The 26,812-nt window shown below is 35.8% G+C and overlaps 2 non-coding genes across 2 annotated transcripts; one reads left to right on the plus strand and one right to left on the minus strand.

Annotated features, from left to right (window-relative positions):
* Window positions 1-7,521: 7,521 nt before the first annotated feature.
* Window positions 7,522-7,593, minus strand: Trnae-uuc (transfer RNA glutamic acid (anticodon UUC)). Its single transcript has one exon. It is a non-coding gene; the product is annotated as a tRNA-Glu (tRNA).
* A 664-nt stretch (window positions 7,594-8,257) lies between these two features.
* On the plus strand, window positions 8,258-8,329 carry Trnae-cuc (transfer RNA glutamic acid (anticodon CUC)). The gene has a single exon. It is a non-coding gene; the product is annotated as a tRNA-Glu (tRNA).
* Window positions 8,330-26,812: the final 18,483 nt, after the last annotated feature.

A 26,812-nucleotide genomic window follows, 5' to 3' on the forward strand; every position in this document is an offset into this window, starting at 1 on the left:
GTCGAGCTCTGCTCTGTTTGGTTTCCTACCATATGATTTTGCTTTACTCTGTAAAAATTATTTAAAGGTGAAATAAACTGAAACTGAAACTGAAACTGTCACTAAAATGGTGTAATCTGTAATTACGATATGTTATTTGGTCGTTCGCTATATAATCCCAATACTGAAACGTGAATTAGATTTGTTTAAAGTAGACATAATCCCAAATCTTTAAAACGTTTAAAATTGGCATACCATGGGGTTCTTGTGTCTTAAGTTTCTTTCATAAATTCTATAACGTACATCAATGTTCAAAGCAGAATAGAATGTGCATGTAATATTATGAATGTACGTTTCAATCAAAAGGCTAATGAGGTCAGAATAGGCCTACTCTAAATTCCTGATATTCATAATTTTAAAAACAATCATTTTTCCGACCAAAACGACCACAACTTTATCACATGTCCTTAATAACAGCACAAAGCTCAGGGGTTTTCATATAAACTGTGAAACTGGGCTACTTTCATGAAATTGTTTTATGATATCATTATTTTTGTAGGCCTACACTTTATAATTATGAAAGCAAAGAGTTTTTACATTGAATGTATACTTAGTATATGTCTAGTGATGCTGCGTATAACAATAATATATATGAATACAAAAGCCACCTAAGTCCATACTTTGGCCAAATTGAGTTAAGCATGGGAAATTGTTGCTATACATAGGCCTGTCATATGCATGAAAGAACAACTCAAATTCATTCTCTGTGTCTATTGGGCATGTGAAAAATAGCATGTATGAAAGAATCACCCAATTCCATGATTTGAGTCTTGTAACACATTGATTGAAATCCAGTATGTATAAAAGTCCACTTGTAACACATTCATTGCTAGAGAATGACTTTTGAACAAAAATGGGTTTAATAAAGGAAAGTGTGTGGTTTATATTACATGGCAGAATGCTTATCAACATTATACATACCTGTGTGCTTTATTTTGTATTATCTTACTAGTGGTAATCTCATTCTAACATTGTTGTCTTTGTATATGATTCAAAAACCACCTAAGTCCAAAATTTAAAATGAACCCCACGAAGTCCCTGAAATGCTAATCGTCATACCTAATATAGGTTAATCCACTCATTTGCACGTAAAACTATCCATATTGACCAGGTAAATCTAACTGAAGGAATTAAAATGATACACGGGTTTTTCTCTCAAAATAACTTCGCATGGACTTAGGTGGCTTTTGTATTCATGTATTCAATTATTCAGCTCATGCTCTCTTTCTTCTAAAAGATAACGTGCTTTCCTTTTTTTTTTTTGAACTATCCAAAAGTGCCTCCCATATTATCAATGGACGTCTCGGCCCGCCTGGTGCTGATAAAGTTCCTTCAGAATGAGAAGTGCTAGGAACCTCTGCAGCTGGAAGTTCAGCTACTGCGTTGGAGTTCTCAGCAATAAACGCTTCAGTTTCTTCATCAAATGTCAGTTTCCGGTTATTAATGCCAGTCTTTATTTTGAGGGTGAAGTGATCCACATAGTGTCTATCATTCACGTAAACGATACAGAAAGCTTTTAACTGTCTTTTTAATACCATTCAAAATGTTATCTGCGGGGTTATCTGGAAGTTCAATTCTATGATGAAAGCATAAAGCATCCATACATACATGTTATGAAAGTGAGCCTGCTGCATAAGCAGCATAAAAATTTTTTCTTCATAATGATGCCATGGTTTTGCTTTATCTTGACCAATGGTTTGTTAAAAATATTGAGACCGTATGCTATTTCTTAGGGCAGAGTTGTACTGAAAACCGCAAAATCCCCAGGGTATGTAAGCAATATGAGGGCGCTATGCACTTGACATGATAAACCGTACGCTGTGCACTGATCCATCAAAATCAGCTGAAAAGTGAACAAATAGGGTACATTGGATGGACCCTGGAATGCAGGCTGGCAAATATTTGCAAAAAAAATTGCCATCAACATAGTCCTAAGACTTGTATGCAAATGATAGAATTAATTTATGTACAGGAATCGACAGGAATCTAAACTAAATTTCTATTTTTTCCCCAAAATGCATATTTTTTACCGTATTTCACCAAATTAGCCCCCTCATTACTTCTGATAAATACAATTATTTATATTTTGACTTTAATGATTTGGATTGACTACTATTAGGTATGATATATGCACAATGGCAAGACAACAGTTTCTCATTCACTAATGTTACATTAGCTGTTTTTAAAATTCACACTTTTACCATTTTAAGAGAAAATATGACACTTTTGGGTCAAATTCATGACTGAACGACACCTATGAAATTCATCGGAACCAAATATATGCGCCAAACAATAAACTTCAAAATGTTTTCTTCCTCAAACAACTGAAAAAAATTGGAAATTCCACATTCACCAAATTTGAATTTTGGCACACTTTGATTCCGCCCTGGCCCACTGCGGCTATCAGCCTTGTAGTTTAGTCAGAATCGCACGTCACTTGTCGCGTGTCCTATACCGCCTGGATTGATTCAATGAAATAATTTAACGCCCTCTGTAATCTGAAAACTTAAATTATTTTAACAATTGTGTGAAATAATTAAGGATGGCGCTATAACGATTGAAGACATTATGTCTGGGTTGAAGGGCGTAAACCACCAAATAACTTCTCCATTGAAAAGCACGTAAAATCACTTTTTTTAAACGGCGTTTTCTACCAGGCGTGACAATATTTTTCACTTTTTAACGTCATCCGTGTATTAATTAAGGACTGAAATTTTATTTAAGCTTCAATTTTGGGGAACTTTGCAGCTTCAGTTTTTTATTAAAAAATTTCGAAAAGCGACGCCGCTACCCGGGCGCCGCTATTTCAACGCCAAAACTAGCATTTTAATGTTAAAACACTTGTTCCGTTAGCAGTAATTCGGACAGGGCCTACTTTTCTTGTGAAATCGATTTGTATAATTTCATATCTATTTTAGTCATTAATAGGTTAGCATCTTTCACTTAAATCAGAACATGCCAACCTCACGAAGAACATGGTCCCTAAGGACACCACATTGTCTCATGTAGCCATATAGCGTTTAACCGGAACTCATCACCATTGCACCTTTCGCGCAGTGATTTAGTATAATACGCCCTGAAGACGATCAGCACGGGGAAGCCTTTCGACAAAGACCGATCTTTATGTTATTTTCACTAAAATGAAATCCCTTCTACACTATATAAAACTTCAATTAGCAGAATTACACAATTGAATTATTTATTTCATGAACATTTTATTTGTCAGAGTATCGTCTCATCAGTAGGCCCACCAACTGCTCTCCCTGAGAGTCCTGCACTGTATATATATATAGAAGTAGAAAGTGCAGCATTTTAAAATTAGGCAAAATAGGATTTGGAAAAGAACGTAATATGATAAACATCTCAAAAAAGAAACTAACCCCTTAGATAATGGCCATTATTAACAAACGGGCTCTTTAATAAATATTGCAAATCTTTAAAACGCGTTGGAAGCGGAATTTATTTCTGCGCATTTTGACACCTCATTTGATACGACAGCCCAGAAAACAATAAAACATCGGTCAATTTAATGCAGTGAGGTCCAGATTTAAAAGTTGCACTTACATACAAATTTTTACAATATAAACACATTTAGATATCATTATACAGATTTCCTTCCATTACACTGAATGCAAAATCAATAGAATTTACTGCAACTTTCAAATTTTGGGTTGCATTAATTTAACTGTACGCTGTGACGTCAATTTTTAGTCAATTGCTAATACAATCACCCGTTTTTGATTGATTGTCATTATTTTTGAGATGTTTATATACATGTACATTTCATTTGAGTGCCCCCGGATTAGCACTTGTTTAGTGCCTGTATGGGACATTGACATACTTGTTTGTCTGGGGTATGGGACCATGACAGCGCCTCGTTGACCGCTTCGCGCGCACCCCCTCGAGGAACCGCTAGAACTAGTTCTACCCCGGATATTATTTGTGGGTGTAAAAGATACAACATCCCCAGTGATAGTGGTAGTTTTCATCATATTTTGCGACCGAGGGTCCGGTCCGTGTAGACCCTATGATTTCAATTTTTATTTTAACCACACAACATATTAAGGATAATTTCTAAACCAATCAAAATGCTCTATTAAGATTGCAAAGTGTCTCCAGGAGTCAAGAAAATACAGGAATTGCCAATATATTAATAATATCATTCCTCTGAACAGGTATCTTTTTCTATGGTGAATTTGAAGGACTGACGTTTGTACAGATTCTGGTATTTTTTATTTGGGTAAGTTCGCATTTTAAACATTAAAAATTGGTACATATGCTTATGTTGTTTTAAATATCATTGTAATCTCCCATGTAAAATCTCTGCCACTCTTTACAATGTATAACCCATTTAATGAACAGCGCATGATTTATGTGCATGGAAAGCAAACGAACTATGCGTAAATGGGGTTGCGATCGCTTATTTGTTAGAAGAAAACGGGGCAACATGTTTGACAAACCAGCCCTATACGTACGTACAACAAACTTGTAAGTGACATCTTATAAGGTTACACAAAGAAACATATAAAAGACGTATAAAAGACGTATAAAGTTGTTCTCTAAAACAAAGTTTTCTCAACAATTAAATATATCGCCGTGCAAGAAATGTTGGTGTTTATTTTTGTGTTTTTATACAATTTTTTAGAATCCGTTTTCAAATTCTTCGTTTATATCCTTTCTACGCACCATGCAAAAGAGACCAAAAAGGCGTTCCATGCTATTTTTATTCAAATGTGTGCCCCGTATAAAACCACACCGAGTGATTGCTTTCTTCTTTTTTGTATTGTGCACAAAGTACAAACCGATCAAAGAAATAATGTCACCATTTATTAGAACCAAATATAGTACTGATTCAATTTTAGAAGCTCGTTTTGGGGGAAAATTTTGGAGAATCTTGCATGAGAAAAAAATGGTTTGTGAAATTAGCAATATCTTGATTACGGGACGTTAATTTAGACATCTGAATACCTACATTATTTCTCAACATTCTGCCAATTGCTATCCCATTTAATTTTCACTCCAAATTGAAGCTAGTATTGCAAAAAACGAGGGTTTTCCCCATCAGTTCGTCCAAAATTTCTTTTTGATTTATAGCTCGCTACGCACAGGCACAACGCCTAGACCTTGATCCACATGCCTTTGCACACTTTACAGGTTGACTCTGACCACTACGGCCCCACATCATTCCATAAACCATTTAACAATAAATCAGGGACTTAACTGCTACAAGAGCGCACACCGTATCCTAGACATTCCACCAATAACCATCGCAACCAGGATTAGCTCCCCGAGTTGCGTACGGGTTACAACGAGACAATTCAGAATTAGCAATAAGTTCCTTGTCCAGGGAAATTTCAAGCTATCTCAATTTTCCACAAGAGCATACCAGGCACCGACAGGGTTCGAACCCGCTAGCTCTCGCACCATAGTCAAACGCCTTAACGATTGAGCTAACTTGACTTCAGTAGATGGCATGTGTATCACTGAATTGTTGAATATCACAGGATTGCTATCTTCAGTAGATAGCAGATTGTGTATCACTGAATTGTTGTATATCACTTGATTGCTATCTTCAGTAGATAGCAGATTGTGTATCCTTGAATTGTTGTATATCACTTGCTTGCTATCTTCAGTAGATAGCAGAGTGTGTATCACGGAATTGTTGAATATCACTGGATTGCTGTCCTTCAGTAGATAGCAGATTGTGTATCACTGAATTGTTGTATATCACTGGATTGCTATCTTCAGTAGATAACAGAGTGTGTATCACTGAATTGTTGTATATCACTGGATTGCTATCTTCAGTAGATAGCAGATTGTGTATCACTGAATTGTTGTATATCACTGGATTGCTATCTTCAGTAGATAGCAGATTGTGTATCACTGAATTGTTGTATATCACTGGATTGCTATCTTCAGTAGATAGCAGATTGTGTATCACTGAATTGTTGTATATCACTTGATTGCTATCTTCAGTAGATAGCAGATTGTGTATCACTGAATTGTTGAATATCACTTGATTGCTATCTTCAATAGATAACAGAGTGTGTATCACTGAATTGTTGTATATCACTTGATTGCTATCTTCAGTAGATAGCAGATTGTGTATCACTGAATTGTTGTATATCACTTGATTGCTATCTTCAGTAGATAGCAGATTGTGTATCACTGAATTGTTGTATATCACTTGATTGCTATCTTCAGTAGATAGCAGATTGTGCATCACTGAATTGTTGTATATCACTTGATTGCTATCTTCAGTAGATAGCAGATTGTGCATCACTGAATTGTTGTATATCACTTAATTGCTATCTTCAGTAGATAGCAGATTGTGTATTACTGAATTGTTGTATATCACTTGATTGCTATCTTCAGTAGATAGCAGATTGTGCATCACTGAATTGTTGTATATCACTGGATTGCTATCTTCAGTAGATAGCAGAGTGTGTATCACGGAATTGTTGTATATCACTTGATTGCTATCTTCAGTAGATAGCAGATTGTGAATCACTGAATTGTTGTATATCACTGGATTGCTATATTCAGTAGTGGTGGACCATGTTTTTGTACTGTGACCATGTTAATTGTATTGATGGGAAAGTTATTTGTGGTTTGTTTTGTCACTTGTCCTACATGTATATGTATGTGTTTGGGGGATGGGTGGGTGGGTGTGTTGAGGGGGTATTAGGGGTGGGATTTTTGTTTTTATGTAGAAAATCCCTGATCTGTATTTAATTGATTCACTTGTAACCAACATTACGGCTCGTATTTGTTTCACCTTAGTTTACTATGGTGCTTATTCTGCCCATCCATGGTGGGGGGACCCAACGGTGGCATTTGTGTCTGGTTTTTTAAAAAGGAAATTTTTTCTTGCCTTTGCTGGACTACCACTACTTGTTTTTGCTTGCCTTTTTCAGCATTATGCTCTTTTTAACAGAGGTATCCGTTGGGTCCTGTTGTCATGCTGGGGCAGTATTTTTAAAATCTCATTGTCATACTCTGATTGCATCTTTGTGTCTATCTTGATTACCGTAATTAAGATGGGGTCTGGTGGACCATGCCTGTATGTTCTTTTTTCCTTTCCACCAGGCCCAAGTACCAAGTACAGGTGAATAAAAATGGAAAAAAAGATAGCAGATTGTGTATCATTGAATTGCTTTTTGAATAGTACAGTAGATAGCAGATTGTGTATGAACCTGAGAGTACATCATCAGACATATCGAATTGCATTTTGAATACGAGGAATGTCCTTCTGATGAAGATATAGATTTCTTTGTTCAAAAAACACCAAAAAATGTAGGTCTTTGGGGAAAATGTGTATCTTCAATATGAGCCTCTGTTAAATTGTTTCATACCCTATGAAGGAAAAAAAATAACACGAGGCACCCTGAAGAAGTAAATGTATAATAAGTGGAATTGTGGAAGATCAGGAATTTTAAGATTTATACAAAAAACAAGACAAAAAAAAAACCCCAGAATTTCTTCCCACACCGGGAATCGAACCCGGGCCACGGCGGTGAAAACGCCGGATCCTAACCACTAGACCATATGGGATGGGATGTGAGAGTAAAGCTAAATGTATTATTTATTTGAAATTTAATTACTAACTGTGCGTTTTTGAATTATTTTTTTTATAAATTATTATCCTGCATGTAAAAAGTTTTAATTGAATGCTGATACTTAGGTCCCTTTTGCCTAAATTACTGTTTTCGGCAGGAGAATTGTATTTTATAATAAAATTTTGACGAATATAAAAATCAATTTGCTTCCAGATGATTGATTGTGGTCTAAAACCATGAAACATCTATTCATATCATTGATATGGAGTTAAGTTTAGGCCCTATCGAGGCTGCACAACAAAGGAGTATGATCGTGCATTATTGATTAGGCCATTTTTCAAGTGCAGTGGACCCCCGGGAGTTGACCCAGTAAAATATGTATAGAACTCTGCACGGGTCACATTTCATAGGCCTACAGTATTATAGGCCTAGGCCTAATATGATGAGGCTAGCTTTTTAAGAAGCTATACTGCCAAAATGTTTCCATAGCTAGTGCCCCTGAAAGAGCCTTTTCCACCCAATCCCTCCGATATATCACCAGGAGCAGGCCCGTAAAATGATTGAGAAAATATATATCTGACAAAAATGGCACAAACTTGCATATAGTTGGTAATTAAATTGCAAATAAATAATATGTTTAGCTTTAAACCAGCATCACATCCCATATGGTCTAGTGGTTAGGATCCGGCGCTCTCACCGCCGTGGCCCGGGTTCGATTCCCGGTGTGGGAACAAACTCTTTTCCCTTTTTATTATTAAATTCTTGATCTTTCAAAATTCCGCTACATCCGCTAGTATTATCAGTCCCAGAACAACGCCAAATATGGATTAAAAGACCTTTGACCTTGGATGTACAACAGCATGTTATGATCTAATGGGAAACTATGCACATCAACAAACACCATTTCTATCAAAAAGGCAACGTCTGATATAATTTGAAACCACATACATTACTAGAGTTGGTTCTTCTCTTGGATTTGGACCAAGCTTTAGAATATCGAATGTTGCGTTTTGAAATAAAACAAACCAGAAATTTATCACCCATTGTAAAAGATATGGCACATGTACCGAATACATGTACATACATTGGCTGACCTTGTGGATTTCCTGGCCCAGCCATGCTAACCACATAAGGAGATTATACGATTAACCTATAGTGCAGCTATTGTCATAGCAGGGTATTATTATGTAATACTCCTGATCCATATTTGGCGTTCTCTTGGACTGATTATCAAGCTCTTTATGATATTTTTTTCTTCGTGGCAAAAAAAGGAAATTAAAAGAGGGTCGAAGCTCTAGTGCCACCGAAAAGCCGAGATCACTATCTTGGTAAATCGACGAACTTAACATGTACGGTACCTTGAGCATCATAACTTACCAATGGGGAAAAACTGAGGAGAGCGATTGCCAGTGTAATCTACAAAAAAAAAAAATCAAAACGTAAAAAGGGGCCGAAGTTAACAACAACCAAAAAAATTATGAAAGTGTCTTTCTAAGATATACGAAGTCTAGTACTGTAGGCGGGTGATTGAAGTATTTCCGCACAGACGTTGGGGTAGGCTACGGTGTCCCATCGACGCCACAAAAAAAATCAAAATTGAAAAAAAAAAAAAATCACACACACACACAAAAAAAGAAAGAAAATAAATAAACTCCTCAAAAAAAGTTTGGAAACTTCACACCGTTTCATTAAATTTTAAATTTTTAATACCTTTGGAAGCCAACCCATGGTAGACGCAAACCTGGTCGTCCAAAGACATCGTAGAGAGAGACGTCATTCACAGAGACATCTCAAGGCTGGACCTAAGATGGACGGTAAAGGAGGCTGAGGTTGCAGCTCTGGATCGTAGGACTTGGAAGCATCTCTTGAGGCAGGCAACAAGTGCAAAAATGTATGACGCCGGGGTATGACGCTGACTGGTAGGAACCGAATGGAGCGAAATTTGCACTGATATTGTAGGAAATAGAATGTGCTAACAAATCTCTTATAAGAACACTTTTGGTGTTTTGCAAAAGTTCATTCTACATTATTAATATACTTTGAAAACATGCTTGATTTATTGTTGTGAATAAGTTATACGTTTTACAAACGTGTTGTTGTTTCAGCTTTCTTTACAACATATTTACTCAAGAACCGCAGGACCTACGAAAGTATATCTGTGATATTTGAATATAAAACGCTCGCTATAAAATGATCAATGCATTTGTTGCCAAAGCTCACTACCATTCGCAAGATGCTGTGAGCTACCAAATCGCAACAGTTGCTAACCTTAATATGGCCCTATGCATTTTTTTAAATATGGGTGTTGAATGACTTCTATGCTCACTATCTGAGGTTTAATATTCTCAAAGCTTTCTTTTGACGGTAATGAATAATTATCTTCAAGTTCTGATATTTCATAATTTGTTTCTTTCGGCGTTCTTCTGAGTGACACTTCTTTGTCTCCTCTGAATGTTTATATGATATGAATATGATATATTAATACCCAATGGAAGGTATACATGTTGCTGTGGTAACTATATTAAGCGTGACGATTTGTTGTATTGTAAACGTTAATGACTTTACAAGTATTTTGCATTGTTAAAATACCGTACCCTACAGCTACATTATCACGATTTTTTTACGAACCACAATGGCCTCATCCTAATGGCATAGTTCAATAACCTCAATTAAACATTCATAGTGCAAAATTGAGTTTTTGTACCCAACATTTTCAAGGTCATTCAATGAATGTATAAATGTGGGGGGGATGAGGCTGTGGATCACGAAATGACCTTTTAATAATTAAATGCATTAAATCCACCATAGAGCTCTACAGTTATGCCTAAGATGGTAAATTTTAGTTTCATTCATTTTACCTTATGTCAGCTTTAAATGACCAGAAAACCTCCCTGACACTATATTATTTCATAATTTTTGGCAATTTTGGCAAAATGAAATTTGAACAAAATCATATATTAATTTATTATGGTTTTAAACATAATAACATTAAACCTAATAATACATTTAGCTGTCAGATCTCGATTTTATAGCAGTCAAGTTAGCTCAATCGATAAGGCGTTCTATGGTGAGAGAGGTTGCTGGTTCGAACCCCGGAGGGGGTTCTCCCTGGTTGAAGGTATACGGGGATGTGCTACGGTTTTGGGGAAAATTGGTATACTGATGGGTGGCAAAACCAGCAAAAAGTAGGTATAGAGAAAGTCAGCATCCGAAAGTCTGCGTGGCACATCCCCGTAAATTTTTTTTCGAAGAACCCCGGGGGTTCGAACCCTGGCGGTGCCTATAGTACGCTCTTGTGGAAAAATTGAGTTGTCACAAACCCCATTGTAATTGAACAACCAGTTCCAAAGATATGAGCAAATAAAGAGTTTCCAAAACAAGAAGAAACAAAAGAAAATATTTCCTTTGTTTGGCTATATCTCAAAATCAACATTTCCGAGTTCCGACTGATTTTGCTTGATCGCATCACATTTTAGAAGCCTTTAGCAGGCCCGCCGATATAGGAAAACTGATAAGAAATATTATTCGCGTTGGGTACGTTGCATAACCCCGAACTTGAAGAGCATGCCTAATGTTATTGATGGGTTGTTAACCGCTAATGCGCTAAAGAAAGTTCATTAGGGGAGAGCGGGGAGTGTTCGCCCTAGGGGCAGGTTCGCCCACCCCTTGTTTCTCAGCACTACGGCTATCGGGGAATTTGGTGATGGCAAAATTAGGTGCCATAGGTCATTATAAACTTCTCATATTAGCTACCCGATATATAGGGACGTGTGCATCAAACTGCAGCCAAAACAAAAAAATTACACCAAAACGTAATTTTTTCTTGCATTAATAATGTTGTATTATCATTGATACATAAATACAGATGGTTTTAATGGAAATCTGTATTGGGAACATATATGGATTTGTCAAAGATTTAATGCAGTTTTAGACTCCTTATTCGATTTGTATTTTGCATACCCTGAAGAAAATACAAAAATGTGCACAAGGGGCACGTTCGCCCTTTTGAGGATGGGGCATGTTCGCCCTATATCTTCCCCGGGCGGACTTACCCCAAACTGGAGGGCGGACCTGCCCCATCAGCGTATTATGCAAAATATTTATAATTATACCATTAAACAAGGTAAAACTACTGAAAAGCATGTTTTTTAAAGTTACGTGGTATCAGCATTACTCATACCACCGTTTATGTCCTGATCCATAATCTCCCCGAAGTTGTAAACATGATACGTTTAAGCTCACTTTGGGGCCCTACATTTTATCCTGACCCGACCCCTGCAACAAATTTAGTGACTCCCCAGAAGAGAACGAATGCCCTGTATACTCTTGCTAAATGTTTGCATTTAATATGTTATTGTTATGCAATGTTTAAACCTTTTTTGTGATTAGGGTGAACTTACCCCACCATATGGGCGAACCTGCCCCAATATGGGGCAAGTTCGCCACTTTGAAAAACTTTTTTCTTTGCTCTATCCTGTTGCTATTGTAAGGCCTATAGTTCTGGGATTGTGGCCGTATATAGCTAAGACATAGGGCTTTCACATGGGCTAATCAGATCATCCCTAACCTTAAAATTGACATCGCTAGGCTGGTCAGAAAAATATAGGGCGAACACTCCCCGCTCTCCCCTACTTTCAGCGTGTTCAGTCTACCGAAAAATTTACAATCACAGTCAGTGACAGTACGACATGACACTGCACCCATATCTATTCTTGTCTGACACTCTGAATGCCTTTAAAAATGTGCACGCGAACTATATGCACTCAACTGGGACACGCTATTTATTTTATTTTATTTACTTATTAGAACAAACGCTTTTATATCAGCGGCACACGTCTACCCGACGGTGCGTTCACAAAATTACAAAGTAAAACAAGAAAACACAATAAATCAACCAAAATAAAACATGACAAAATGTGAATGAGTACAATATTATCGATCCACCAGGCACAATCCCATTTTCATGAGCGCGAAACAGATAGAGATAGCGGTGCAATGGCTAAAAGCGGGAACCTACATTGTAGGTGGAGGCTGCGCATTTAACAACAAGCCCATAGCACAAGCAATCAAATATGGCAGAGGAATAAAATGTGATTGTGACTTGTGGAACAACAATTTTACTCAAATGCAGAATAGAATTTACAATTAATTACGCATAATGTATAGGCCTATATAAAAATCAAATTACTTGCATGACTATCTTAAAAACTTAGTTTGTGAGTTCATTACGAAGCTGAAAGGTCACTTTTCGAAATTCATACTTTCGAGACCATATTTGCAATCTTCATGAAAAATGCATTCAAATGAGTGCCAACATGCCTAGGCATGGTCTCCTATTTCTTGAGTTAGACATCAGAATATTGAACGTTGTTGAGAAAAACAGTGGAAATCACAATATAAACATATGTATCATGCAGCACTATATGACCTATTCTAAAGTATATGATAACAAAGTATAAAATACCTACACCCAAAGCTCATTGTTAAGAGTTATTCTGTATCATTTATAAAACAAACTGAAGCATGACTTCAATATGTTGTCATGATTACACGGACTCGAAGCCAAGTGGAATTACAAGTGACATGAGAAAGGTTAAGGACAACTAAATCAGTGTGATATAACCACGATAACTTGTGATGTAACTTTTATTAAGAAGTTTGGGAGACCAGTGATAACTCAATTGAATGCCCGGATTGAATGTGCTTATTCTTTCAAATGTGCTGGTCTGGTTTCAAAGCTGTATTTTGAATCTATGACCGGCCCTTAAGGGTAGACGTGGTATTGTTGGTCGAAGCAGCCAAAATATCAATTTTCATCAACTAAATCGATATATTATTGAAAAATAACACTTTGACGTTTTGCAAAAGTTCATTCTACAAATCATACACTTTGAAAACTTGCTTGATTTATTGTTGTTAATGAGTTATGCACGTTTTACAAAAGTGTTATTGTTTCAACCTTCTTTAAAACATAACTCAAGAACCACAAGACCTACAAAAGTACAATGATATTTGAATTCTTCTACGCAATCGGAAATCGCTATGATCAATCCATTTTTTGCCAAAGCTCAATACCATTTACAAGTGGGCATTGCCCCCCAATATTTCCCCCAATATTTTTCTTGCCCCCCCCACTTTTGAGACAAAACTCCCAAAATCACGTAAATTTCCGCTTTTGGCGGCAATTTACTTTGCCCCCAATGCCCCGAAAAAAATTTCCCGGTGCCGCCACTGCTCAGGGGTCTAGACCCTACTTTTGGAAAATTCTTCGCAGCTGCAGCATATATTCTGTCGAAGATCATTGCAATCATTAAAGACTTAAAGGGTACTACACCCTCGATAAATTTGCGTCTATTTTTGCATTTTTTCAAAAACTAATAATACAGCGGTAACAAAAGTTACGTATATTATAGGGGCAAGGAATCCAATTACTACACTGGAATTTCTGTGACCCATGACAAGCGGTTCATTATTTATGATAAGAAAAGAGGTACCGCTAGGATGTACCTCATTTCCAATCATATATACTGAACCGCTTGCCTTGAGTCACTTGAATTTCAATATAGTAATTGGATTCCTTGAACCAATAATATACATAATCTTTGTTACCAGGGTGTTATTATTTTTTGAGAAAAATGCAAAAAAATAGTCACAAATTTACCACAGGGGTGTAGTACCCCCTTAATAATTTCATATTATAAGATCGTATTATGGTTTTAATATCCCACACAGAGATTGTGAATTTCAAACGGGGTTACCTAAATGGCTGACTCAATTTGATATTCATACACCCTATGTAGGAGATTAAGGTCATGCCTTTCATAGGGGGTGTATGGATTTCATTTGGAATAGCCAAACGGAAACCATGTTCACTGGCAATGGGAGACGGGAAATCACCGTGACGATGGTGAAAAATTATGTTTTTACTGGTTTTTTTTGTTGGTTTATATATTTTCGTGACTAAATTGTTTTGGCCCTAAATATGCTAAATATTATATTCTCTTCTTTTAATTGGTCTTATTACTAAATCGTAATGAGGGCTGAGTTTGTTTATACCGTACTCAAAAGGTTTGATTCGCTTCATTAATTTAAGGCCGTATAAAATAAACGTTTTGGTTCTCGTCCAGAGGATTTTCATCAATTTATGAGGGAGAGAGTTTCCTTTTTAATGCAAAATTAGCATTGTTAGTAATTTTTTTTTCAAATATGAGATTCTGAGGGATAACCCCACTAGAGTATCACAAAAAGACTTGGAAATGGTCCGTGTTCTCTAATTAACTTATGTATAAAAGTATAAAACTTTCCTAAAGCATTCCAAAGTATAGAATGTTTGAAAAATATATAAAACCCCACCCAACACCCACCCTCCCATACCAAATCTGACAAATCCCAGAAATTGAGGAGGGAGGGGACGAGAACCAAAACATTAATTTTGATCGGCCTCACCAGTGATACGAGTGATTTAACCTATGCCGTAACGGCCAGAAATGGTATCACAATGTGACAATTTTATGATTGAATAATTAGATAATATTTGGCATAAGCATGTATCGAATAAAAACCAATAAATAGACTTAATATAATACAATATAATACAATACAATACAATACAATATAATATAATATAATATAATAAAATATAATATAATATAATATAATATAATATAATATATATTATGATATGATATAATATACATGTAATATAGTATTGTAAAAAATATTGTCTCATACACTAGGATCCACAACATGCTCATCTATCAGGACAAAGTTCTTTAATCCCAATACATTTATACATTCATTGAATGACCGTTGAAAATTTGGGTACACAAACTCCCACTCCGCAACTTGAGGTCAAATTTTGCACTATGATTGTTTAATTGAATTTATTGGACTATGTCATTGGGATGAGGCTATTATGGTCCATAGTGATAGTCTAGTATTATTTGTATCACTCTTTTATTCGTGTTTTTGCCATTTTGAACAAAAGATGAATAATTGCAAAAAGAAATTCATAGCCAACCCACATGATTATTTATACTTGTGTCACAGGGCTTGCATATGCTATCGAGCAAAACAAATAATAATAATAATAAAAAAAAATACAAGGTAGCAAACGAATGAAAACATGCGTATACGTTTTGGCACGCCCGTCATTACCAATCATTGGGCCATGCATAATAATTACAGGAATTGTAAGTAAAAGTATTTTGTATTATTATAACCAGCTCTTGTTATTTCTGTTGTACTTTTAAGGTGTCACTAACAGAATTTCGTTTATTATGATTATTTATCAAAGCATGGTCGAGTACCCAATGATTTTTTTTTTTTTGCAGATGCGCTGATTTCATAATAGGCTAAGACAATGCCGACGAGAACTAGAAATTCAATGTTCGAGGTGTTTGTGGCATCTGTTTCGGATCTCACCTAAAGGTTCCATTTAATCATATTCTCACCCAAATGACCCCATATTTTTGTACGTTTTTCTCTCACCGAATGCGTCTTGCTGTGAAAGTATCAGCCCTACTACCCATTATTATTGAAGTTCCCCCGGGTTTATTTTGTGGAAGCAAATTATGTGCAAGCGATGGAAGGGAAGGAGTGAAAGAAAGGGGGACGAAATTGAAGAATATTCATTAAGAAGGATAGAGAAGGGATGAAAGCGGAAAGTAGATAAAGAGTTAATACTTTAACACTACATTTTTCGCTCACCTGACGTCTTCAGCAGATGGCGATGCTGTGATTATCTTGTCTACAATCGGGATATTTCTTTCAGATGACGTCATGTGATTGACAGTATTGCTTATTTTTCTTCTATTATTATTTAGGGAGACGTCCACCCTTTGCCAGAATTTAAGGGGACGTGTCCACCCCCGCCCCGCTTCCGCCGTCTATGGTATGACGTCATACATTAAGCCTACATATACAATCAAATATAATTTAGATAACTTAATGTTACAACAACAACTAAAAAGGGAGAGCAAGGTATACCTATAACGAATGTAGGCAAATTACCAATTCCAACACCCACAGAAGTGTAAACTTAACTGGGTTTGGAAATAATGAAGTTTATGTCAGTAGTATATAGCAAATAAGTTGCGAAATACATGAAATATGTCCATATAATTCATTTACCGTCTTGGGCGGAAAATACCGGGGAATATCAACATACACTCATAGAAATGACTTGTTCGTCTTGTTGGCGCAATTCAAAAGGAGCAAGTTTGGACAACTCAAAAATAGTGTAAAAGTTGCCAAAACAAAATTCATTTTAGTTATCCGAACTTAAAATATGCTGAAAAAGCTCAAAAAGTTCCGTCAACTAATCAAATTTGTTGGCATTACTTAAAAAGTTGATGTAAGTCGTTGCGTCAACTTTTTAAGTAATGCCAACTTCTGAGTTCAAGTTCAGGGAACATGTAAGTTGATGTAACTCGTTCATGTTAAGTTACTGGTACTTATTGTTTTGAGTTATTCCAATTTGGTACTTTGTTACTTCATTCACGTAATTGGATCATTTTCTGCACAATTAGCAGTATTAAAATATTTATTTTTGTAATCAGTGCAAAATTTGTATACTATTGCACACCTCTAGAAAATTATGCTAACCTAGTTTCATTTTCTGTATTGTAACAACTCAATAAAGTAAGTGCAAATGAGTGCGACGAACATAATGATATCGAGTCAGCGTTACTCAAAATTGTACGCGTTGGCATTACTCGGAAAATTGACGCAACGACTTACATCAACTTACTGAGTAATGCCTACGAACAATTTCTATACAGCAGAGATGCCACTTTAGGCCATTCAAAAACCCTGGAACCATGTGAAAAAAATGCCTGTAAAAATGTGTAAATTTAGATAAAAAGTCACCAAAATGGGCTGAAGATAATTAAAAGTGCGGACATTTTGACTTAATAAAAGAAGGAATTCAGACATGAGAAGCAAAAGTGGCATCTCTGATACCGGATATTACTACCTTCAAATAAATACTGGTTTGGCAATAATGTTTTTTATATGAATTTTAGTTTTGTTCATGTTTTCAACACATTTTCATAATTTCTTATCAAATAATTTCAATACATTATAGAAAATGCCACTCGTCCAAAACAGGATTAAATTGGTATTTCTTTAATCTGTGAGTGATGTGTGTCTGTGACAAGAAGTTACAGAGTAAAAGTCAAAACAGTATTTCACTGTGTAATACCAAATAAAAACATTACCCTTTCCATCAAACTTAACTGCTTTCCCATACCTATACGGAGTGATAATATTGTAAGATTTTATGTCCAAAGTGAAATATAACACGATATACAACTTTTCTCGAAAGTTAGAACATGAATATGCTAACATCCATATAAGATGCACTTATAGAGAGGGTAAAATCCACATTTTACATCAAAGCCAACTTCCACGCAAAACCAGGTGTACATTTAAGAAAATCCAAATGCCTGGATGCTATTAGTTATCGCTGCCCACCCAGTAAATTATTTTCCCTAATTTGAGGGCAAAAATAAATTAAATTACCCACCCAGTAAATTATCCTTATTTACCTAGTCCCTGTTTTTCAGAGTCTTGGTTAGCAGCGGCGTAGCTTTCGACACCATCACGACCATCACCGAAAAGGAAGCAAATGTCAAGAATGACAGATTGCAATATTAAATCGGTCTTCAATTATAGCTGACGCTATCACATAATGGCATGGAATGCAAGGAGATGTTGAGCCAATTTGTCTATTACGGTGGTACTACACACCCTGATAAATTTTGTGACTAATTTGGCATTTTTCTCAAAAAATAACTACTGGTAGCAAAGGTTATGTATATTAATAGGGGCAAGGAATTCAATTACTTCACTGAAATTTCAGTGATCCAAGACAAGTGGTTCATTATATATATATATTCTAGCGGTACCTCTTTTCTTATCATAAATAACGTACCGCTTGTCTTGTGTCACTGAAATTCCAGTGTAGTAACTGGATTCCTGGCCCCTAAAATATACATAACTTTTGTTACCAGTGTCTTATTATTTGTTTGAGAAAAATGGGAAAATAGTCACAAATTTATCAAGGGGTTGTAGGCCGCCTTCATGTTCTCAAAATATCAAGAGCTATCTTAAAAACTACTGAATCAAAATACTAGGCTTGTTTGTACTCATTTTAATGCATTTTTCATGTTGATGCCAAATAATATGGTCATGAAAATGTACATTTCTGACATTTTTGAATTTTGTAAAAAAAAATTGAAACTTGTCGTCTGCAGTCGACTCCCGCGTGAAGGGAGTTAAATATTATACGTGTTGCTTTCAGCGGTAGTTTTGACAAATAAACAATAGGCACTCTCTCAATTTATCCAAATATACTGAAGTCCCATTTGTTATTGAACTTAAGTTTTGCAACTTTTACAATATTAATGCTTTGCATGCCATAAGCCATGCGCTTCAATGGAAAAGGTTCAAGTTTTGAAATTATTTTCTCAAAATATTAAGAGCTGTCTTAAGAACTACTGAATCAATACTAGGCTTGTTTGTACTCATTTTAATGCATTTTTCATACTGATTCCAAATATGGTCATGAAAATTTACATTTCTGAAATTGTTGAATTTTGAATTTTTTTTAAAAACTTGTCGTCTGCAGTCGACACCCGCGTGAAGAGTGTTAATAACATAATCAAATAGCGGCCATTTTGAAAATTTAAAAACTTGTTAGAAGTTTTAAAGTAGGCCTGATCCAAACTGTTATTTAGTTTAGGCCAATTTACAATTTTTTTGGTATTTTGACAAAATAATTTGTGTTTTTTCACCAAAAAACAAATTTGGTTAAGAATTGATATGATTACATCATTGTGCATCCATGTGTTACAAAGCGAGCCAATATGTGTTAGAAAGCGTGACAATTGTAGATTCATACCTTTATATAATCATTAATTTGATCAATTTCGGGCCATTTTCACCCAATTTTGGTTATAAAAATAATCAATGATGACAAAGTTGCATCAGCCGGATTATATGTCAGGACATGCCAGAGAATCAGAAACAGCAAATATTACAACTATACTCCAATTTCAAGTTCACCTCAATTTTACGTCGACTTCATTGAAGTATTTTAGTATTTAGAATTTCAGCGAAAGGTGAAGCATCGGTAAAGCATCGGAGCGTAAAATTACTATGATAGGTCAAGTTGTCTGCATGTGCTATTATTCAATGCCAATATCTGCCACAACACGAATGCATGAATATTGCTTATATATTTTCGCGACTATATTTGTTTGCTTTGAGTATCCCCCCCGTACCGGTGGTGTCGAATACTCATACAGGGTGTAACAATAAAATGTGTACAATTTTGAAAATAGAATGACACAAGTATGCCACTTTATATGTCTATCAAGACAATTTCTTTAGCCACCAGATAATCTTTGTTCCAATAAAATTGATGGTATACAAGTGAAGATAATTATGGCCAATTATGCAACCTAGTCTTACTCTTAAAACCGCTTGGGCCACTTTTGAGTGAATGAATGAATGAATCTTTATTTCCAAAAGTGACTGAATAGAGTTGAACCATGGACCAGTTGGACGATGCTCTTATGATATAATTTTAAACAATGGGGTATTCGAAGCGGTAGAAATGATTACATCATAGAATATCTCCTTGAGGTTTTGAAAGTCACAACTGAGCACTGTCATAACAACCTCATTTACTAGAAATCGTGGCTGCAGCTCAACACCTTCAAGCCCAATTCACGTTGGAAGAGCGTATTTTATGGTTGTGACATTCGGTACGTAGCATATTGAGTCAAGCAGAAACCATTGGAGTGTTTATAGCTCATTTTCCAAACCCACGTCTTCCATCAAGACATACAATTACATATAACTATGAGAAGTAAAAAAGTACTGACGTGAGGGATAAATAGGACTCAAATTGGTGACAGATTTTCTGTAAAAAGACCCGGTACAACAACAGAGGGGATCAATCGGTGAGAATCGCACCCCAGCAAACATTTTGGGTTTTGGTTTAGGTAAAAACGTTTTAATAACATTAAAATGTCGGGTTTTATAAAGGTCATGAAATCGTTTTAAAACGTTTTGTATGAAAACACACTACAACAATATTTTTAAAATGTTTTCGAGATGTCATTGTAAACTATTTTTGCAAACATTTTTGGCCAAATATTTTTTCCAACACTTATATAACATTATGTTAAAATATTTGCACTCAGCAAACACAGAAATGTTCTGAAAATGTTTTTTACAAAACGTTTTAATAACATTTAAATGTCGGGTTATATAAAGGTCGTGAAAACAGTTTAAAAACGTTATTGTAAATATTTTGGGCAAACATTTGTTGCAAAATATTTTTTCAACCCCAAAATAACATTCTGTTTGGAATGATTTGTACCAAGTTTTCACAAATGTTTTTGGAATGTTATTAAAACGTTTTTACACCCTTTATATAACCCGACATTTAAATGTTTTCTGTAAACCATTTGTGTTTGCTGTGCAGTAAATTACCAACAAATGTTATTTAATGTTATGAAAACGTTTTATACCATTAATGTACTCTTTATATAACCCGACATTAAACGTTTTTTGACAACCTTTTATAACCTTTGGCGAATGATGTCGAAAACGTTTTGTGTTTGCTGGGATCCTTTGTTTAAAAAAGGGTTTATTTTTCCTAATTGCAGCATTCCATTCGGCATACCCGTAAAACCTCGTCTGCAAACATATAGAGTGCTTTTGATGAAAGCTAAATTAATACAGACGCACTTGATCGACAAGAGTATAATATTATGGAGTTTGAGCAAATTAATTACCGATACAAACATAATACAAACAAGTACTATTGTAAGATCAATCTATTGTATTGGCATATTTACAGCTGTCTCGTTTTAATCTAGCTTTCATCAAAAACACACTATATGCTTGTAGACGAGGTTATACGGTATTCTGTGACAGGTTAATAAACGGAGGTTATTATGTCACATTTAGGTGAGTATAAAATAAAAATAGTCATTCAGTGACTGTGTTCAAAAAAGGAGTCAATGTGGCCAAAAACCGTCACCCATTTTTTTTTTTTGGAAAGTACCCCGGGTATTTATATAATTATTATTATTTTGGAAATTTACTGCGCATGATGGTTTTTCTTATTATAATGTAACAAAATCAGTGAACATAAATTATTTGTTGCATAAGGCTTTTGAATGACATGTACAATATTTGTGTTTATATTTACTGCTTGGTTACTTTCTGCTGAAGTTGTGCGTGTTTAACGCTCCAGTGTGTTGCAATGTGTCAGTGATAGACCATGTAGATATTTGGCATATAAAAGTTTCGGGATATTATTCGACTTGTACATTTAGAAGGTCTGAAACTGATTGAGAATGCTGCTTTGGAAATTAAAATAAAAACCAATCGGGAACTTTTGTAATTATAAATTGGCGACGAATGTCGATTGATATCATGTACTGATTTGTAGCTGTCTTAATATTCTGAACCAGATATGTTTACCATGCTTACTGAGGAATAATATATCAGGATCGAAGGACCATCGTGTGGTGCGGGCTTCGCATAGGCCACAGGGCTTGTTTGAATGCTGAAGCCACTCGACACATTTTCTACCACTGACTGGTTTGAGGTGTAAATTAGAAAGATATTTACAAGTGCTCAGATACTCAAAATACTCAACAGATTTCCACAAAAAATGCACCTTTACTGCAGAGTTGGCTCAGATGAGTAATTATATGAACAATGGCGTTGAGGCGCATGATTATGACGATGCTTCAATTTTTAATTGCAACCTTATTATTTCTTGGTGTCAGTGGTCAAAGTAGTGGTAAGTGAAATTTAATACTATTTTACTTTTGTCACCTTTTTAAAGACATATCTTGTTTTGTCAGTAAACAAGAAACGTCTTTAAAAAAGACAATGCCATGGATGAAGTTCATGAGTAAAAAACTTTTTTTTTTCAGGAAAAGCTAAAAAGTAAAAACGATAAGTCATTAACATTATTGGCAAATGATAGAAACGGCAGTGTTATGGTAAATGAGAATCTCCATCCAGTTGCACATATAAACTCGTGGACAACTTGGATTAAAGTGTGACTTTTGCCTATTATTACTCCCTATTCCAGAAAAATACAGCACTAATTTTTTGGGATTAAAAAAATATTATCCTGTTTTGCCAAATAAAACATAGCTAAATCCTAATCCTTTAGTTAGTCCTAACTGGCAATAAAAGTCAAATTTTAATATTTGGTCAATTTTTGGAAATAAGGCCCAAAAACATGCGTTTTTAGGGTGTTTTTCGTATGCTGTGACAATCAAGCCCAAAGACTTGTACCAAGACTAATTTCAGTTTATGCAGTCTAATTTTTGGAAAAGGCTTGTTTTATTCTGATAACCAATCATTTAATTAAAGAAACACACAAAATTGAAAATTATAGCAAAATTTCGGCATTTACTCAAGATTTTGAATGCTTAGACTTGTTCCAAGTCTTTGATTTTTGTGACTCAATTGTCAGAAAATATGCCGAAAATGCATGTTTTTGGCTCTTTTTTCAAGAAATTTGTAAAATAGTGATTTTTTTTCTTTTATTGCAAGTTAGGACTAACTGAAGGATTAGGATTGAGCTATGATTCATTTGGCAGAACTTGATAATATTGTATTAATCCCAAAAAATTAGTGCTGTATTTTTCTGGAATAGGGAGTAGGACGTGTTTGGTCTTAAGCACACTTTAGATGTTATGATTGCAGACAAGTTCTGCCCCTCTTTACACCGCAGATTTTAGGTTTCTGAACAAAAGAGAAATTAAAACATTTTACTTGAAATGAGGGATCCTAAAGAAATGTACATTGTTTGCGGATTATACACTTTGCCAGATTGGATGGTCTGAATCTAGATTGTTTTACGAAATAACGAGGGGAAGACATTCATTGTTTTAAGCTAATTGATCAAGGTCACACTTCAAACAAGTGAAATATGCAACGATAATATATTTATATATATGATTTCAGACCTCAGCGATCGGGAGCACTAATGGGTGCCGTGATTAAACACGTGGTCAATGGGAGCCCGCGCTAATTTGTAGAGGCAGGAGGTTTAACCCTGGTGCTATTAAGGGATGGGGTATGAACGTTTGGACAGTATTTATTGTGGGACATAATTAGAGCACATCAGACATATCGAATTGCATTCTGAAAACGAAGAATGTCCTTCTGATATCAATTAAATTTGATTTTTTGAAATTCGCAATGTAATGGCACATTTTATGGCAAATGATTAAAAATATGATATTTTTGATATTTAACAATACTCGAAGTAAACTTTATAATCTGATGATTTATACTTAAAGTGTATGTAGGTGGGATGAAAAGCCGGCAATCAATTGAAAATTTTGACCTTTCGTATTGAAGATATGGATTTTTTTCCCAAAACACTAAAAATTAGGTCTTTTTGGGAAAAAATCCATATCTTCAATATGAAAGGTCAAAATTTTCAATTGATCGTCGGCTTTTCCTCCCAGCTACATATACTTTAAGAATATATCATTAGATTTATAAAATTTACTTCGAGGACTGTTATCAAAAATGTCAAATTTTAGTAATTTGTCATAAAATTTGTATTATATCGTGAATTTCAAAAATGAAAATTATTTGATATCAGAAAGACATTCTTCGTATTCAGAATGCAACTCGGTACGTCTGAGGTGCTCTCATGTCCCACAAAAAATACGGTCGAAACGCTCAAAACGCTCATTCCAGAACCCTTAAGGTTTTCCATCATGAAACAGTTTCGCTCATAATAGCTAGGCGGGCGAGTCAATCCTCTGCTAACCACCTGACTCGTTCGTAACTGGCAATACTGGTTGTCAGTTTGTCACCCCACCAGAGGCAAGTCGATTTCGTTTTCATGTATACAAGCCGGCCGCCCCTCACAACAAGTGCTACCAAGGGCCGCCAGTCCCCCCGTCAGTCCGAAACACCGTCAATCCGAACCCCCGTCAGCAGTTCGAAAACCCGTTAGGGTTAGTGTTATTATTAGAGTTAGTGTTATTGTTAGGGTTAGGGTTATTGTTAGGGTTAGGGTAAGGATTAGGGTTAGTAGGGTTAAGATTCAGGGTTAGGGTTAGAGTCGGGGGTTCGGGATTGGCGGTGTTTCGGACTGACGAGTTGTCTCTCATGGGAATACATTAAACAGAGACGATCGAAATAGTCGGAGTCTCTATGGCCCTTTACTCCAGGGCTGTCAACTCTCACGCATTGGCCGTGAGTCTCACGCATTGGGTCACTTTCTCACGGTCTCACGCTAAGGTAGTATAATCTCACGCCTAGGTAGTAAATCTCACGCAAAAAGCTGGAAAATTAGTAAAATCTCACGCATCGTCATGAATAATTTGTTGCTCCTACCCCCCCTGCTTTCCACATTCTCGAGCACCGTGGCTCAAGTAATCATGGTACAAAATGCACATTGGAGTCGGCAAAATCCCGGTACGCCTCTGTCTCACGCCAAGCAATTCCAAAAAGTTGACAGCCCTGCTTTACTCTCTCTGCATTACTCTAACCCTATTCTATCACCTCCCCCCATCAATTTCGTGCCATATGACACGAAATGGCTTAATATGTTAAGGAAAATTTTCATTGAAACAAAACCAAATAATTTACTCACTATTGACGGGTGTATTTACAGCCAGGAGAGGATCATACACGTGACTCAGGTAGTGGGCCCCCTCGTTTCACCAACATAGGAGTGATAAGAAACTAGAAGAAGAAAAGATCAGGCAGGCGCTCGGGCGCTGTGGCTACCCCGGTTGGTCATTTAAGAAAGTGAAAGACAAAATGGCTAACAAACAGAGCAAGCCTAACATCAAGAAAGACAGTACCCTACTAGTAATCCCACTAAGGGTTTTGTGCATGTGGTGATCCCGTCGGGGATCCCGTACGTGGAGGGACTCGCTGACAAAGCCAATCGGATCTTCCAGAAGCACGGAATATAGCCACTGCCATGAAGCCCAACACTACGCTCCGCAAAATGCTAGTTCATCCCAAAGACAAAATAGATCCTCTTAACACTACTGACTGCGTTTATGAAATACCATACGCTAACTGCAATCACTCCTATGTTGGTGAAACTGGACGGAAATTTGAGACACGCCTAAAAGAGCCGCACCGAAAAGAAACGTCTAAAACCAAAGCTAATTACACCCGGCAAACCCGTAAACAATCCACAGTGAGGAGTCTATGTCAGCTATAACAGACCATGCAGTACAACAAAACCATGTTATCAATTGGGACAATGCTAAAGTTCTATGCAAGGAGTGTGATACTAACGCAAGACATGTCAAAGAATCAATATGGATCAGGAGAAGAGGAACCAACGTCATGAACAGAGACGAGGGGCCCACTACCTGAGTCACGTGTATGATCCTCTCCTGGCTGTACACCCTCTACAGTCGGGATTCGTCCTACCGGAAGTAAGGATCAGCCATCATCATTCTGATGATGCCTGTCGACCATGATAGGCGAAACCGTCAATAGTGAGTAAATTATTTGGTTTTGTTTCAATGAAAATTTTCCTTAATGTATATCTACAAACCTGATGAATCTATTCAGTGGCTTAATAATATGCATGTAAAGAAATATTTACACAAAATAAGGTCTTATCCTTTGAACAGTTTTGATAATTATCACTTCCCTATCAATAAAATACTTTTTACCTAATATAACTACCATTAACACATCATAAAATGGTTTAAAATGTTGGAAACTTTCATATTTTACCCATTTTTAGGCCAAATTTTGCCCTAAAAATAGCCCAAAAATGTCCATAAACTTTAAAAATATAGTCCAAATTAACTCGGATTTCTTTATAGTATATGTACAAACATGACAGTGTATTTAAAACTGCCTGAAAATGCCACATTAATGTACAGTGTACATTAATGTGGCATTTTCATGCAGTTTTACATTGTACACATAAACTTTAAAAATGTAAATCAAAATATTTTTTTCATCATATTTGGCTATGAGCTCATTAATTATTCATGAGCTAATTTGCATAATATTTACATAATTAATTATAAGCTTAAAGTCCAAGCTTAAAGTCTAAAAGCTTAAAGTCCAAGCTTGCCAATGGTATGCCACTTATTGATTTTTACCCAACCGATAATACTGTAACGCAGTAGTTTACATGGTTAATCTGATACCTCCCTACCATTCAA

This window comes from Amphiura filiformis, chromosome 18 (assembly GCF_039555335.1).
Source record: "Amphiura filiformis chromosome 18, Afil_fr2py, whole genome shotgun sequence".
NCBI lineage: Eukaryota > Metazoa > Echinodermata > Ophiuroidea > Amphilepidida > Amphiuridae > Amphiura > Amphiura filiformis.